This window comes from Apodemus sylvaticus, chromosome 6, assembly GCF_947179515.1.
Source record: "Apodemus sylvaticus chromosome 6, mApoSyl1.1, whole genome shotgun sequence".
In the NCBI taxonomy this organism is placed as follows: domain Eukaryota; kingdom Metazoa; phylum Chordata; class Mammalia; order Rodentia; family Muridae; genus Apodemus; species Apodemus sylvaticus.
This window is the reverse complement of record NC_067477.1, coordinates 98,925,582-98,937,384: the sequence shown is the minus strand read 5'-3', so window position 1 is coordinate 98,937,384 and position 11,803 is coordinate 98,925,582. Positions and strand designations below refer to the sequence as shown.

At 50.2% G+C, this 11,803-nt stretch overlaps 2 long non-coding RNA genes across 2 annotated transcripts in view; both read left to right on the top strand.

Moving 5' to 3' along the window:
• The first annotated feature begins 692 nt into the window (after positions 1-692).
• Positions 693-3,878, top strand: LOC127686709 (uncharacterized). The gene is made up of 2 exons (XR_007978231.1): positions 693-885; positions 1,186-3,878. It is a non-coding gene; the product is annotated as an uncharacterized LOC127686709 (long non-coding RNA).
• A 118-nt stretch (positions 3,879-3,996) lies between these two features.
• Positions 3,997-11,803, top strand: part of LOC127687424 (uncharacterized) — a 139,102-nt gene continuing 131,295 nt past the window's right edge. Inside the window, exons 1-3 of the long non-coding RNA XR_007978382.1 lie at positions 3,997-5,581; positions 5,777-5,917; positions 6,581-6,627. This is a non-coding gene — a long non-coding RNA (uncharacterized LOC127687424). The remainder of the gene's footprint in view (positions 5,582-5,776; positions 5,918-6,580; positions 6,628-11,803) is intronic.

The following is an 11,803-nucleotide window of genomic DNA, read 5'->3' as shown; positions in this document are numbered from 1 at the left end:
CTACAAGCAGAGCAGCTTTTAATTTCCCTATTCCCTGGAGCTGACTGTTGCCCTCTACCAGCATGCCATACCCCCAAGACTTACGAGGTCTGGTCTGGGTCTTGCTAAGTGGAAAGCTCTACCCCAGACAAGGTCCTGTCCGGAATGGATGTCGGGAGGCCTCTGGCTTCCTTGCAGTATTCTTGTCTCTGCCACAGCTTCTCATCTGGAAGTCTTCTGTTTTTCAAAGGCCATGGTGGCCTGGGCTCCTATTTACTGGGCTCTCAGGTTTTGGACAGCAGGAGGGAATCAGGGCTGCCCACCATGGCCTCTCTTGGGGTAGAGTTAAATTCAGCAACTTCTGTTTCTTCTCCTCCACATCCACATAGCAGCATCCCAGGGAGGGTAGCATGGGACCCAGGAACTCAGAGCTGACATTTCTACCTGCCAAAACATTAGTGAGATTTAAGTATGGACAGAGGTATTCTTTAAAGTGACAAGAAGGGCCGAGGACTCTCTTCTCTGCTAGAGAGGGCCAGGCCAGGCCATGTTCCCTGTGTAGAGCACCCGTGTGTCCTGGTCTTCTCCCACGCCAGGTCCCCATGTTTGCTTCATCTGACAGATAAGGAAACTGAGGTTCAAAGAGGAAGTAACCTGCCACAGACATACAGACTGTGAGGGACCGATGCGAAAGCCTCTCTGGGGGCAGAACCAGAAGCTAGAGGCCGGCTTCCACATTTCTCTTGGCTCAAGCCCAGAGATCAGCTCAGGACCAACATCACCTTCAGACCCCTTGTTGGGTATCACCTTCAGACCGACTCGCGGGATGAAGAAGGGGTTTCCCCAACTGCCTATGAGAGGACAGGAGGAAGTGCTGCAGTCCCCGTGTCCAGCCTTGTATATCAGGTCTGTGGCTTCTCCAAGGCTCACTGAGGCAATTGGAAGGATCCTGAGGTTCTGAAATTGTTATGGGCATTGCTTGGGTTGGTAAGCCACCTGACAAAGTGAGGCCAGGCATGGGGTGGGCACCATGGTCTCTTTTGGCCACAGCTGATGCCCTGGTCCCTCATTCCTGCTTATAAGCCCATAGCGCCCACTCCCATGTGAACAACTATCTCATACATTTCCCCATTCGGCTGATGGTGAAAACTGAGCTATTTTAAGCCCACATGGAAGTATGTCTTTTTTTTTTTTTTTTTTTTTAAGGACCATCTGCTACCGGCCCCAGCCCAGATGATACAGTTGGAGCCTACCCACAGCATCCTCTCCCGCCTTCAGACGGTTCCAGGAACAAGAGTGAGTCAGACTCAGCTGAAGCATGTCTTGCTAACCCATGCAATAGCCCAGGGGGCCCAGCATAGGGGACCACCTGCTCACAGGGCAGGTGTTCCCTGCGACCTCTCCACACAGGAAAGGAATCTCACCCTGAGCCCTCATGGGGCACTCAGACCCGCCTTCCAGATGTGCCCCTTCCCTCTCCACGGGACTGCAGCCAGTCACAAGTTCAAGCGCAGCTGCCACAGCTCTTTACCGTGGCAGCTTGTTCCAAAGCGCGTCACAGTGAAGCCAGTGGCTCACAGCTCGGTCACTTCCTGCCGTGGAAGCTCTCAGAAGAACCCCTGGGTCTACTTTAGGTGAAAAATGGGTCATTGCCATCAGGAAAGGACTTCCAGGGGCGGTGTCCTAGGCAGCTGTGTCTCTGGGCCACCGAGAAGGCACGCTATTCAGAGGCTCGGCACGCTATTCAGCTATTAGGTCCAGGTGGAGCCTTCGCTCTCCACCTGGCTGCCCTTCATAGCAACTAATGTCTCATGGTGAAGAGAGGCCATTAGCTTCCAGTGCACGGGGAGGACCCTGCTTACACATCTGGCTTACAGACCATGCTTGCTCTTCTGAAATGTGAGACAATACAGGATTATCCGACCCGTCGACGATGCCAGCACCTGTGAAGGAGGACCACACATGGGAAGGGTCTGTCCTGCTACCTGGCTGTCATGTTTTGTATCATACGGAGCTGTGACGGTGCCAGCTGAGTTTGCTCAGAAGCTGTAGAGACCTGGAATGCCAGACTCTCTGGACTTGTGTACTTCTTGAGCCCTAGAACAGGCCTCCCCCACAACCCCCCTCTGGGACCTCTCATTAGAGAGCTCACAGGTAATGGTGCCCCAGCTTGGCTAGTAGATCATTGTAGATTTGGCCTTTGTTCCTGATGCTGGGAACCTGGGGATCCCAGAGACTGGGATTTGGCTTGGTGTTTATCTTTTTCTGAAGTCCCCTTTCTCTTCCAGTGGATATTGCTGCACCTGGATGTGCTTGTGTTGGACAGAGCCTGGTCCCATTGTGAAGTCACAGCACTGGTGTCCACAACAGGTTCTGGGGTCCTGTTGGGGCCTGAGCCCTTTTCAGCCTTGAGTCCCTGCTAGCATAACTTCCTGGTCTGGAGTCTATCTGCTGCTCCTGTAGAGCCTTGCAGTTTATCTGTGGTCAGTTTTCTCACTCATTTCCTGCCAGCTGCTACTGGTTTTTCAGTCAGCTTCTAGAGCTACAGTAATTGGGAAAGTGCACAGTCCAAGTGATTCACCAGCTGTGGCAGGCGGGACGTGAAGACTGTGACATACCCTGTGTCGAGCAGAGATGGGCACCTCCACCCAGCCTGGGTCTGTCCCCTGGGCCTCTGTGAGTGACACAGAGAGGTGCTGGGGCACATACTCACTGTGAACTGAAAGCTGATGTATGTGTGCGTGCGTGTATGTGTGACATAAGGGATTTTTTTTTTTCTGAAGCCAAAATAAATGGTTTCATGTTTTGAGATGTCTGGGCTTGGTTCCTTTCACGGGGAACCCTGGGCTCTCTGAGGTATGGTGAGTGAGTGAGTGTGCTAGGCCACTGACTGAGCTATCTGATCACACTTAAAATTTTGTTTCTTGGAATTTCCAAAAATGAAGAGAAGGAAACTCCCTCACTGGAGCAAATTACTCCTCCAGACCCAACACTTTGGACATGTTTATTCCTTCTTATTTTATGCCGTGGAATAGTGTTTTGGAGCGGCCCACATGCCAACGATCACTACTTAAGGGCATCTCTATCCAGAAGCTTCTCTGCAGGGGTGGGGCCCTGTGTGGACAGCAGAGTCCCCAGAGGGTAGAATAAGGACCGGAAGGAGCACAGCCACCTGGGAACTAGTGTAAGGGGTGGGATGCAAGGCCTGACTTGAAGCTCAGGCCCAGGGCCTGTGGGATTGGGCCAGCCATCTGGCTCCTACATGCCTCTCAGCTGGCCCTTCCGATGACATCGTTAGTAGACTTTTATTAATCTGTTAGTAGATATGAATTGTGAAGAATGAAAATGACGCCCCAGTGTGGAGTTACACAGTGGAGTCCACGTGTTTTCTGCCTTCTTCTTGGGTTTCTAACTGAGCAGTTCATCTTCTCCTAGTTTTGGAAGGGAAGTGTGCCAGGTCGACTAAAAGCACCCAGGAGCCCGTGATGGAGTTGATGATGTAGGCCACCCAGGTGCATGCCTAGAAGACACCTGTGGCGTCGTCACCCACACCAGACTTGTGCGATTCAGGCACATGGTCTGAGCAGTTTAATGCTATTCTTGGTGTGAGCACCAGTACGCCATGATATGTCGCTGGCTTTTGTCTGGGCTTGTCACCTTTACCATATGGTAGGATCTACCTTTTCTGGGCCTATAATATCTATTGGGCCACTTCACTGGCCAGGATGTCAAATGCCCACTGGGTCTGGGTTCCAGATGGTACCTTCCAATTTCCTGCCTGAAGTTTAAGAAGTCACTTGCCAAAGCTTACCAACTCCTCTCCAGTCACTGTGTGTGTATGTATACATGTATTTATATGCATATGGCTGCCGTAGTACAACCTCATCTGTTCTTCCCCAGGTACTGTCTGTTTTGTTTTGTTTTTTTAAATTGCCTTTAAAAAGTGTTTTTTGAGACAGAATTTTACTTTATACCCCTGGTTAGTCTGGAACTCACTTTGTAGATCAGGCTGGCCTCAAACTCACAGAGATCCACCCAGCTCTGCTTCCTGAGTGCAGGGGTTAAAGACAGTAGCTGCCAGGCTCAGCTTTTTTCCCTTTGTTGAGATAGATTCTCTCACTGGCCTGGTTCTCACCAAATCGCTTAGACTAACTGGACAGTGAGCCCCAGGTACCCATTGGATTCTGCCTCGCCAACACTAGGAGTGTATGAGTGTATATCACCACGCCCAGCTTTAAACAATTCAAATGTGAGTGTTCTGAGCTCTTGAACTTAGGTCCTCAGGATTTCCAAAGCTGTGAGCACCTTGCAGACCCAGCTCCTCACAGTCTCTTCTTTCTTGAGGAAGCAGTCACATTAGAAAGCCTCTGCTCGCCGGTGCTCCTTCCTAGGTGAGGGGTTGCTGTGCCTCTGACAGCTGAGTGTGCTTCTGCACAGCCTCCGGAGCCCTCTCGCTGTGGGTTGGTGCTTCCTGTCTCAGCCTCCCATTCAGATGCCCACAGAGTTATGAAGTGGACTAGTCCCAGGCTGCTGGGACTTCTGGCCTTTGTCATGCCCCTGCCTCTTTGGTATGGCAGACTTCTCTTTGGGAATCCAGCTACACAATGGTACCTCCAGGAAGCCTTCTCTAGTTTCCGTTAGTCTCAGGAGTGTGGACCATTTCCTTCATCCACGGGTTTCGTTGAGGTGTGGTGATGCCCTGAGTTTCGTTCCTGGTCATAGTGGGTGGGAAAGCAGAGCGCTTCCTACTTTGGGAGGGAGGGGCAAGAAATCTTTCTTGGTTCCATCTCACTACCAACTCCCTGTCTCTCTATGATGTAGGGAGTCTTCTTGGAAGCTGGAGTTCCTGTTCTAGAGACCCTGCAGGATGTTGATGGCAGTGACACTGTCACAGAGCCTGGAACCATGCAGATGCCTTTTGGGGGCTTAAAGCAGGTGGGGGCTGTGAGACAGGATTGTCAAAGAATGGCTCAGCGTCCTTCCCTTGAAATGGAAGCCTGGCACTCCTGTTTATGGACCAGACTGGGGGAGGGAAGGGTCCTGGGGGACAGTTTAGATAAGCAGGGACAGCCACACAGAACCAGGGCCATTCAGGGGGGTTAGAAATGACATAACGGTCTGATGCTTCTGGCATAGGAACTGGGATCAACCAGAAGGTCAAGGTACAAGGCTGGTTTCCTAGGAGCTCATGGATTACAAGGGGGTCCGGGTTTCTCAGAAGGTCAGGGATGGCATAGGGACTTAGATCTCCTGAAGATTGGGAATGACACAAAGGTTTGGGGTTCTCTGAGAGATTAGGGATCACACAGGAGTCTGAGGTTACTTAGGGAGGTCTGGAATGACACAGGAGCCCAGAGTCTTTCACAGAGATCACGTGGGGAATAGTCCAGAGAGGTCAGGCTTTGATCTGGACTTTGTCCCTGCTGATGACCCATGACAGTCTTCTGACCTAGTGGGTTTCTGTTTCCTTTTCTGAGAGAATGGGGCAGAACATGTGGCTGCCCGGAGACAAATGGGAACATTTGTACAGTGTGTCTTGAATATTTTCATTATCTCTGTCTTGGATAGTCTTGACTGGAAGAGGAGAGCAGGGGAGGTTGAGGTATCCAGGGGCTCCCATGTCTGGGTGGTGTCTGGGGTCAATATAGCAGTGGTTCTCAACCTTCCTGATGCTGTGACCCTTCTATACATATCCTTACATTGTGCTGATCCCCAACCATAAAATTATTTTCCTTGCTACTTCACAACTGTAATTTTGCTACTGTTATGAATTGTAATGTACATATCTGATATACAGGATATTTGATATTTGACCCCTGTGAAAGGGACATTAGACCTCCAAATGGGTGAGAGCCACAGGTTGAGAACCACCACTTTATAAACAGGCCTAGAGAAGGTGAAGCACAGCTCAAGAACCCAGCTCTGCTGCCACTCGTGGGTAAGCTTTTTTCTGATGACTCGATCGATGTGTCTCCACTTTGAGTTCTGGGCCTGGGTCACCTCTTACCTCATTTTCTTTCCCAGTGAGATTGGCTTTAGTGCAGGGTTCTGGGGTGTTTCCATGGGAGGATATACAGGAGGCCATAGATGCCCTGGGCCTTCAGAATAAACTTGGCTTTGCTTTCTAGACCAGGCTGGAGGGCTCTCAGAAGTGGCCTGTTTAGGGCATCATCTCTTTGTGCAGCTCCTGCTCGGCTCAAAAGGGTCAAGAATGGGTTGTTGAAGCACAAGGCCGCTTCCTGCATAGGGAAGGAAGGGTATGGGAATGGCCAGGTGGGCTTCAAGTCCCTTCCGCAAAGCCTCGACTCACCTCAGCCTAGACATCCTTGGGAGTCATCTTGGACCACTGACCTCTGGTCTAGGTGCCTCTGGCTGCTGGGTGGGGTGAGGGCTGGGAGGTGACCCAGGGAGAGCCTCATGGACTGCAGAGTCTCCCTACACTGATCCCCCCCCCCTCACCTCAGCTTGTTCCACTTTCAAAAATAGCTAATGAGGAAATTAATTTTGTCACCCAGATGTATTCAGTAAAAGCATGTCAGGGAAAGACAATTAACCTCTGCACTGATAAATCTTTTCCAAATTAATGAAATTTCACTTATAGATGCTGAGAGACTCAGTTGAGGTGAGGACCCCAGCCCAGTCTGCAAGGTGAGTGTGAAAACAGAAAAGAAAGGGGAAGGAAGAGGTGGGCAGAGGTGGGGGGATGCAGGAAGGAAACAGACATGCCTTGGATTTGATGCTTACATTGTCTGGGATAGTCACGAACAAACTTGATAAAGGAAACCAGAGACTAACAGTATGCTACTTTAAAATACAGGCATGCCAGCCTTACCTTGACAGAATTGTATCTACACTGAATCCTTCTGGATTCCTTTTTCCTGGGGACACCGGGCAAAAGTCATTGTCTAGAGACTAGGGAGTTGGCTCAGTGGACAAAATGCTTGTCATGAAAATGAGAGGATGTTAGTTCAACTCCCGGGATGCACATAAAAATACTGATTGCAGAGGTAGGCGCCTGGAATCCTTGCTGGAGGAACTGAAGTCAGGTGAATCACTGGGGACTGCTGGTTAGTCAGTCTAGCTGAATCAGTGAGCTCCAGGCTCTTTTCTCAAAAAACTAAGGTGGAGAGTGATTGAGGGAAACACCACTCAGCCTACATCTCTGGCCTCCACACACACACTCACACATATGTACGAGTTCTCGCCACTCAACGCTCCTAACACACATGTGAAAGGTTGTCTGGTTGAGTATCCCATCACTGAGTAACTTTTGATCAGAATCAGAGCCCTCTCAGTTAACTCACACTTGTTCCTCATTTCTTGCTCCTTTGTGGAGACCATGTAGGGTTTACAGCAGCGTCCTTGAAGATGTCTGGGTCTTCTTTTCCGATGCTGAGACTGGTTAGAGTGGACAGGAAAATTTGGTAGGAGAGACACATTCTGGGGCCATGGGCAGGTGAGGCTGATGTCGGATGTATCAGCAGGAGGAGAATGAAGGAACAGTCAGGATCCACACCCTTCTGGCCCTCAGAGCATCAGCTCCCATCTAGAGAGCACTCACTTAGGAAGCAGGTCTGAAGGACCTTTCCCCTGAGACTTGCAGCTTTGAGGCCTTGGTTGACTGGCTGGGAGACCTCTCAGGGATATGAATCCTTTATAGTTTGGGTCTGGGCCCTGTTTGCCAGATACTGACCTATGAAACCTAGTTCACAAACATTGTTCACAGGATGCAGCTATGCCACCAGCTAAAGGCTCTCCTATTTGTTAAGACTCCATACTTCTGTTAGTCCTCCACCTCTGTGCAAACTGTGCTGGAAACAACCCGCTTTTTAACTGTCACTTTAGTGCCCATTACTCTAGTTATTATAGTAGGTTCCAGGGACTGGATATTAGGGTGCATGGGCTAGGGCAATTACATTGTCCTGCCTAGTGAACACCTTGGAGGCAGCAAGGAAATGGGGACAAAAAGCCCCTTAGCCACCAGAGCCATCTCCCCAGGGCCACTGACAGTTGCCACCAGTTAACCAGAGTGTAAAACAGGAGCTGTGGTGTTCAAGACCTAAGAGAGTTCGAGTTCAGCGTGGGCTGGATATTGTCAGCTTGCCTTATGGGAGTGCTTTTGGAGGAATCGGTGAAAGGGGCTGAGGACCTGCCAGTCAGTTGTATCACAAACACTGCTCAAACGTTGTGAGCACAGATGTGGGGGAAAGAGATATTAGGTATCTGGAGTCCAATGACCAAGCTCTCGCTATCTAATCTTTGTAGACATAGTGGCAAGTGTGTAGATTGGGGGCATGGATAGATATCACCTATCTTGAGTTCCATTAGGCCGTTATTCAATCTTGGGGAGAGACCTCCCCCACCCTCAAGACAGGAAATGGAAGAGATTTGTCCAAGTCTCTGGATCACAAGCTGGCCCAGACAAGCACCTTCAGTGCCTGCCCACAGAGAAGGCTCATGGAGTGGCCTCCTCCAGGTCAGGCGAGTTGATGAGGTCATCAAACCTGGGACAGAGAATAAGGAACTATCAGGCTTGGAGGACAACCAGGGTAGTGGGAAAACGGCTTAGCAAAGATAGAGGATCTGAATCCATATTGTCTAAGGAGTCTATAGAAGGGATGGGATTATGGAACCCAGTAAGGGGCACAGGGCACAGTAGTCTGGAGGGCTCGTTTCTCTTCCTATTCCCTCTTTCCCTCCCTCTTTCCCTCCCTCTTTCCCTCTCTCCCTCCTCCCTTCCTCCCTCCCTGTCTCCCTCCCTCCCTCCTTCTCTCTCGTCTCCCTTACTTCCTTTAGTGCCTAGCACTAAATTGTGTTGTAGATATTCTCTCCCATCTCCCAAAGGCGGAGGTTGGACCGATACAGGTCAGGCAAGTGCAAACCCAAAGACAACCTCAAAGGCAGCATTGAGCCCTCTGCCCCAGCCTGTCACCTCAGAGATGAGAAGGCTGGAACTGTGGAAGGCAGAGAGTTTGGGGGAGGTGGGGATGCGAATGGGTATTAGGGTCTGAATGCATTCTTGGATTGGGGTCTTTTCCAGGATGGTATTTACCAGCTGGCCCTTCCTCTGTGCTCTGAACAGATCAGGAAGGTAGCTCAGTCCAGAGCCTGAAACCTCCAAATCAGAGGGCGGAAAGAAGATTCCCCCAGTGAAGGCGAGGGTTCGTCATGCAATCCAGCTACCTTGTAAATGCTACTGTCAAACTCTTGGAGTTGGGTGGATACTACCTTGGCCAGTCTTGTAGGGCATGTGATGTCTGGAGGAGATCCCTGGAGCCCCACAGGCTGGGGTGAGAATCGTGTCTGGGTCCTGAGGCAGTCTGAGCCTCAGCTTTTCCATCTGACTTACTGACATAGAGTTTCTACTTCATGGGGGAGGATAAAGCCGGGAAACAAAACAAGATGTGTTTTCAGTTCAAAACAGTGCATATGCGCTGCCTCCCAGGCAGGCACATACAGGGCATGATATTCTGAGCCTGGAGGGGCCTCACAATGCTCTCATGGCCCTCCCTGAGTCCACCACCTCTCTAGAGCCTCTTGGAGTAGGAGCCATGTGGGTGGCTCCCCATCAGCCCTGGTCTCTCCAGCTTCCTTATTACTCAAATCGACATAGATGAAGAAGGAAGAGCAAGGGCTTTTACAGAAGAGACAGCATGATTCAGCAAAGCAGAAGTCTTGGTTCAAAGCCACGCCCCTTTTTCCTTTCGGGCTGTGACAGCCTCCCAATGGACTTTTGCTGTACGGTGTTGGTGTCCTTAGTTCTCAAGAGCCAGCCCCGAGGAAGCTTAGGAACCAAAAGTCTAGCCTGACATCTATCTGCCCAGATCCTTCTGCACGAGTCCTTCCATCTTGGTTTCTCTCTCTCCTCTTTCTGGAGGTGGTCATGACTGACCCTGCAGGCCATCTTGCTGCTTGCTGCAAGTGTTAATCAGCATGGTAGAAGGGCAGGAGAGAGACAAGCAGACAAGAGGGGAATTAGTCAAAGCCCAAGTCTCACAGCTGGGGCTCTAGTTCCCAGTTCTCTCGCTCAAATGGAGCTGTGTGCTCTTGGCCTCTGACTCCCTTTTCCACCCTGTCCAGAGAACCAGGTCTCCCCTCCAGACTCCCCCTCCCCCTCCTCATTGCTGACTCAGCTCTTTCTACAGCTTACAAACGCTGCTGGGGGTAGTGGCACTGGACTGAGTCTGGTCAGGGGTCAATTGCCTTCCCCAGCCGCCTTGGATGCTTCCTATTTAGAGACCAAGGCTTTTGGAGGTCAAGTGGCAAATGGCATGCCTGAGTTTGACAGGCTATGAAGGCGTCCTGTCCTGCAGCTTGGCTGTTTATGAGGGTTTCCGGGTAGGTAAGGACAGTTCCTCCTGGGAAGGGCTGCCAATGCATGGTGGTGCTTGGATTCCATCGATTGGTGGGGGAATTTAGCAAAGAGTTTTCCCTGGGGACAGAAGCAGCTCCCTGGAAGGCTTGTCTATCTGAATGTATTCTTTAGAAGAACTTGAAGACACTTGCAGAGACCCCCAACTCCTCACTAAGGAGGATGCTGTTTGTGTCTCTTTGTTCCTTTTGGAACAAAGATTTGAACCCAGGGCTTCACTCTCCTGATCCTGAGCATTTATTAGGTCCCTTTTGTTCTGGTCCAATTATTTCTCCAGCTTGGCCACAACCACTGGGGCCTTGAGTTTACAAAACACAGTCCTATTTTCAGATAGGGAGTGCCCAGAAGGAAGGCCCTCAATGGGCAATAGGGCAGGTTAGTTTCTAGGCCCCATCCTCTCCAGAGGACTCCCTTCCCTCTTTCATTATCACGAGAGTCCTATGTAGAGGACGGAAGTAGTTCTGGGAAGCTGGAGCACTTGTTTGTAAAACTCCTTAAGCCCAAAGCAGAGAGCTCCCTTCTACACAAGCACACTGGGTTATGCCCAGGGAAAGGCAGAAGGACCAGCAAGGAAGAAATGCTACCACGGACCTTGGAGTTTATGGAGAATAAATCACCACTTGTCCGTTGCTGCAGGGTAAGATGGTATAGACAGGAGCTACTGAGTAGAGCTGCTGAGTAGAGCACCAGCTCTGAGACTCCAGTGTGCTCATTTATGTTCTAGTCATGTGACCCTTGGGCTCCCTGGAACTCCATTTTGCTCACCTGATAAAAAGGTGTGTACTAGGTCCTGAAAGTTATGCCATTTTCCAGGGGCCATTGCTGAAACAGGACAGAGTAGTTTAAACATTGGCATCCACTGTCTGGCAGTTCTGGAGGCTGGAAGTCTAAGGTCAAAGTGTCATCATGGAGTCTGCACCCGCTGTACCTTGACGGGCATCGTCCCTGTCTCTGCTCAAACATCCCTGCTTTTGAGGGTCAGGGTATTACGGTTGATCTGTCCTAACCTACACTGTTACCTCTATAAGGCAGAAGTATGTTCTGTGGCAGAATAGCTATTTTCCAGACTTCTGAGAGCATGGGGGAAGGGGTAGATGGACTCTCTGCATTGCCTTCTTAGCTGACTGTAGTAAGGGAGGCTCCTGAGTTTGGGTCAGATTTGGGTACTCATCAAGGAGGCAGCTTTGAGAAAGACACTGTGGTCACTTCTCAGCATCTCTTATGAGATGATTAAGTAGGCCAGGCTAATAAAATGCTCCCTTCTGTGCTCTCTACCAAGCTTTCTGTATTTTTTTTAATTGGCAATTCACAGTTGTACACATTTATGGGGATACCATGTGACATTTTGAGATATAGTTATATTATAGAATGATTAGGTCAAGCTCATTAACGGTCTGCTATCTCACATTCTTACTTTTTGCCCAGAATGATGGCTATCATAAATAACAATTT